This window comes from Bactrocera tryoni, chromosome 2, assembly GCF_016617805.1.
Source record: "Bactrocera tryoni isolate S06 chromosome 2, CSIRO_BtryS06_freeze2, whole genome shotgun sequence".
NCBI lineage: Eukaryota > Metazoa > Arthropoda > Insecta > Diptera > Tephritidae > Bactrocera > Bactrocera tryoni.
Window position 1 is genome coordinate 58,489,758 of NC_052500.1, and position 6,000 is coordinate 58,495,757.

Consider the following 6,000-nt stretch of genomic DNA (forward strand, 5'->3'; position numbering starts at 1 on the left):
TCAAATGCATAGAAAATTAAATACATATGTACATATATAGAGGAACTTGCAAATAAAATCGAAAATATATAGTAATATGTATATATGTATATTTTAATTTAGAAGTAATTTTGTTTCTAATTAATTTTTTATATATAATTCTTATTTTTTTTTTACTTTTCATCTTTATAATGTTTTCTATATACACAAATAATTTTAAATAACATAAAAGATTAAAGGTTATAAGAAATTAAAAATGAACACAAAAATCAATAAGAAAAGTAAAAAATTCAAAACTTACGGTTTCTTATTGGTTTTTAATTTGACATTAATTTTTAATTTTTTTATATGCAATGAATTAAAAATTAAAACAAAGAAGAACACAAAATAAAATGCAAATAATTAATTAAATCTTAAAATTTTCTTAATTATTTTTGTTTTATAATTGTATATTATAATTTATTATAGTTTTATTGTTTGTATTTCATTATTTCTTATTTATGCATATACATTTAAATAAGAAATTAAAATATATAATTGATTAAAAAAAAATAGTAAGAAAAAATAAGAATAATATTTATATATTTTTTTTTAATTTTTTACTAATGAAACTTATGCTTTCTTATTTTTTTATATTTAAGTTTGAAATTTATTTTCTTTTATATTTTATCTATTCAGCGATTTTTTTTTAATCTGCATAGTAAGCAATCTTCTAAAAATAAATTTTAACAATAAAAGTACAAACATTTACAATAAATTAAAAATAAAATTATAGACAATTTATTTTTGTTTTATTATTTTATTAATATTTATTACATATTATTGTACATATATAAAAAAATTGTCAAATTAAAAATAAATAATTTGCATATATATATTATATTATAATATATATTATATCCAATTTTTGTATATAATTTTAAATTATTAATTCTTTAAAAATATTTATTTATTTTATTTTTTTGTTTAAGTTTTTTTTTATTTTTTGTTATTTGAAATTACATATATTTTTGTGTTCATTGAATTTATTATTTTTATTTTTTGCATTTCTTCGATTTTTTTTGTTTTTGAATTTATTTGTTTTTATTTTTTTGAATTTATTTATTTCTTTGTTATTATGTTTTGAATAAACTTCTTAATTTGTAATATTTTTTAGTTTATTTCTTTTTATTTACACTTGTTTCGTTTATTTATTTTCGGATTTTCTTTAGAACATCAAAACTATTTCAAAAATGCATATTAATTTAAAGCAGTTGTAGGGCAAAATGTGATCGAAATACGTTAAGATTTATTTCTACATTTTATTTTAATAATATAATTTTACTGCTAAAATATTATTTCGATATTTTTAATATTGTTATCATGGATATTATTAATTTTTTTTATGCATTTTTATTTTATTTTATAACTATTACAATGTTTTCGTGTTTTTTAATTTGTATTTTTTTTTTAATAATATATACATATGTATATGTATATTATACATAAAGATTATGTATTTATTTATTATATACATATATATTATTTATGTAATTATCATATAATTATATTTGAATTGCTATTCTCTACGCTTGTTGGGCTTAAATCAATTAGCATACGCTGGTATACGACTACAACCATGGCATCCGAGATTATAGTTTCAGCAGTTGAATTTCCTAAATACCGCCTATAAAGTATACAGTTTTACACCACAAATCTAACTCCAACTTCCCCAAATATTAACTTGCAATTGCAGTTATTTTTCTCCGTTATATTATATGTGATGCATTTTGTTTCGTGTAACATTACGTAAATTTTAGGTAAAACTATTGTTATTGTTGTTGCAAATTACACTAACCATACTAGCATTAAAAGATAAAGAATATTATAAATTAATATACCTATACATATATATGTGTAAAAATATACGTTATTTATATAAAATACTGTTATACAATGAAGTCAGCAGTGTGTGTGTGTGTGTGTGTGTGAGACTGGCTGCGTTTATGTGTAATTTTGTATGTATGAGTGTGTGTATGAGTGCGTGCGCGCATGCGTCAGGAAGTTTACAAATGATCTCATGTTGTGATATTAATATTTGAATAATGTTTGCACTGTACAAATGTTGATTTGTTGCGCCCTTTTGGGCCAAGCATCAATGTAGTTGTTAACGACCCTCATTACACGCAGTGTATATCCACTACTATGTACAATAGCAGTTGTGTTAATAGTTTTTATTTTATTGTTGCTGTTTTTGCTTATAGCTCTCCCCAGCCATGCCCCTTTATTTTGTTTGATTTAACTATGGATAAAAATTGTTTTGCAATTAAAGCATTGCAAGAGACCACAAAAGTAGCACGTTTCACAGTGTTGCATTGATTGAGACAACATCTGAAAAAATTAAAAACAAAAACAAAAAATCAAGAAACAGCTAAATGGCGTCACTTAATAGCACGCTAAATGCTGTTTGTATGTGTATAGTTGCTAGTTTTGAGCAAAGAATCGGAAATAATTTTTAAGTTGTTGGGAAAAGTATATATCTTAAGTTTCTGCATGGTTCCCAAATGGAAATGATACAATTTTCGAGGTTATACACAGCATAAAAACCACTTTTGTATAAAAGAAAGTTGTTATGGAAAGTAGCAGAGCAAAGTTTGCGTTGTAAAATGTATGACAAATTAGTTACCGACAATTGGCGTAGCAAAAAAAGATGTTTTCTGTCATCAATTGGAACTATCATTTACAAAATAATACAAATACACTAAATACACAGTTACAAAAAAAAAAATACAACAAAAATATAGAAGTGTTATCTAAAAATCGTAGTAAACGCAATTAAATATTACTTTGCAAAATTTTCTATAAAATAAGCCAAAAAAACAAAAAAAAAAAACTCCAAAACATTTTTACTTAAATTTGCAAATGAAAGCACTGATTTTCAACATATGGTAATACAAATGCTAAACATAAATACATAGCTACATAAATGTGTACATACATACATAGTTTATGCATTAAATTATACATACATGCATAAATATATATATTTACGTATAATTTCCGTAAAAATACCTACCGACAACTTGTCACACACACACACATTCACATTCAAATATTAAATTTATGAATTTGTTGCGATTTTATTAAAATTGCCAATAATTTTTTACGGTGGCAAAGTTGTGCTGATAAGTCTATATACAAAATAACCGTTATGATGTGAAAATAATGTTTCAATTAGGTGAATTGCGCTTCGTTTTTTTTCACCACACACTTTGCCCACAGTTGTACTTATTGCGAAATCTTTGAGACTACAAAAAGTTAAGTGATGCACATATTTCATTTCAAATTACATACATACATATACATATTATATTAAATTTCTAAAGCACAACTATTCCTGAAATTGAAAAATTTGCGCCGCTCAGTTCAAGCAATATTATTAGCAAAAATATTAATAATAGTAACATTATAATTAAAATAAAAAGTAAGGAATATAAAAGTCAATAATAATAGCAAATAACGTTATGTTTTCGAACTACAGTTAAACGTTTATTATGATTTTTTACAGTAGTGAAAATCACATTGAAGCTATATTGCGTTAGAAATTTGACAAAAAGACGTATCTCGACTTGGCACTTACATATATTATATATGTATATGTGACCTGGTCTACGAAAAGGGAGCTAACGTGCGAAAACTAGTTTTCTGGGAAAAGCTGTTAAAAATAATCGTCAGTTTCTCGTTATCTCATTAATTGTTCTCCTTTTTTTTGACACCTAAGCCCCTTTTCCGTAGACCAGGTCACATATACTTATAAATCAAGTTGTAAATTAATTTTAAATTTTTAAAAAAGTGTATTCCAGTTTAAGAAACCAAAATCCGAAAAAGCGTTTTAAAAAAGAAGAAACATTCAGGGGTATTGTGGAATCTGATACTTGTCGGAATCAGAATTGAAACCGATCAAAAAAAGTAGTAGGTGTCATGAATTCAGATATTACTAGGTTAATATTCGGATTTGTATCGGTTTTGGCTGTCACGGAAACCAATTTTATCGGTTTTGCTATCAGAAACAAAGCAAGAAAATAGTCGCTCATAGATTTGAAATGTAAATTAAGAAATCAAGTTATTTTATTATTTCGAATTAATTTATCTTTATTTCTATAGAGGAAAACATAAGTATACAACACAAAATGTCTTAATTAATGAGTTTTTGAAAAAAATCCGGATATTTAAAGATTTTAGCTTAAAAAACGTAATAAACGCAATTTAACACCCAAATACGTCTTTATTCATTCGATAAATGTTATCACTTAAAATCTTTCTTTAATTCGGAACTCATTAAAAACTTTAATAGGATTGCTTCCAAATGTATTCAGGCGGGTATTCTGGTCTAGAAGCATGAATTGCAGGTAATTTTTAAAGTGTCGTAAAAAAAGGCAATTAATATTTTTACTATCCATTTTTTTATTAGTTATTTGTTAATTTTAGAAGAGTACAGAAAAAAATTAAAAACTAAAAAAAGTAAAAAATTTCAATATGAGCTGACTGGTCTCTAAAAATTTCCACGTGACCATACCCATGATTTCAACCCTCCTATGTGAAACCAAAAAAAAAAAAGATTATTAATCTAGAATAATGTCGCAATGGCCGGAACTTTCTGACTATTTCGAATTTTTTAAAAATAATAAAAATAAAAATTTGGGGATGGGGCTAGTTCCAACCATAGACGAGCCTATAAAGAAGACTCTATAAAAATTTCAAGTAAATCGCTCCAGTAGAACCTGAGAAATCGTGGCTATCATTCCGAAAAAGTCGGTTTTGAGAAAAACGCGTTTAAAGTTTCGCGTAAAGTCTGTTCGATTAGTTCCGGCTGAGCCAGTTTGGATGCCGGGTCAGAAAAATGCCTATATCTCCGAAAATAATTTGAATTTTGAGAAATCCTCTTATACAGATATTCTTGAATAGTTTAACTTTGATAATATAAAAGAAAAAAATTTCGATTTTTTTTAAATTTCTAGACCAGAATACCTCCTTCATTTGCAAGTTTTGTCACATTAGTAAACAGCTGATTCGAATATTGGTTTTGCGTATGTTCAAAAAGAACGAAAATTCAAACAGATTCTGTGACACCATTGAAAATCAGAATTCTGACAGTTAAGCAATTCTGTCTTGGATTCCACAACACCCCTGATTAACTTCGGTTTCCGAAGCTATAATACGCTTCACAGCTATAAAATATTCCTTACAAGAACTGGATTTTTATCGTTCAGTTTGTGTGTCGGCTATATGCTATAGTGACACGATCTGAGCAACTTCTTCGCTGTTTGAATTAAAAAGTAACTCATGCGATATTTCGTGAGAATAACTCGTCAAATGAAAACGTTTTCCATACAAGCACTTGATTCCGTTCGTTCATTTGTATGGCAGCTATATGCTATAGTAATGCGATTTGAACAAACTCTGCAGAGATTGTACCATTTCCTTAGTCAATAACCCGTGCCAAATTTCTCGACGATATCTCGTCAAACGAAAAAGTTTTCCATATAAGCATTTGATTCTGATCGTTAGTGAATATCGGCGGGACTAGTTCACGCATATACCGAATTAATACCTCAGTCTCAGACATGTCTAAATCGACATAGCTCGTCATGCGTTGAGCATTTAAGCATTTTTTAGGGCCCCCGACGTTTAAATTTGGGTATTACAAACTTCGTGGCGAACTTAATATATCCTGTTTAGGGTATAAATATTTAAATATTTTTTTTGTTTATGAAATGCCATATTAAATACGAAACATGCTGAGGAGAGATAAGCCGATTTGTAAAACATGTAATTTCCAATAATTTTATTGCTATAATACACAACATATGTGAAGAAATGAGAGGCTATTAAATATGCAGTTTTAGTTAAGTAATTGCAAGAGAGTTGAGAGAGAGAGAGAGAAAGTAAGGAAAATTACCCTACGGTGCGTAAATAAAACCGAAACTTTTTAAATAAAATTAATGTACAATCATAATAAACGTAAAATTGTCAGTTATGAAG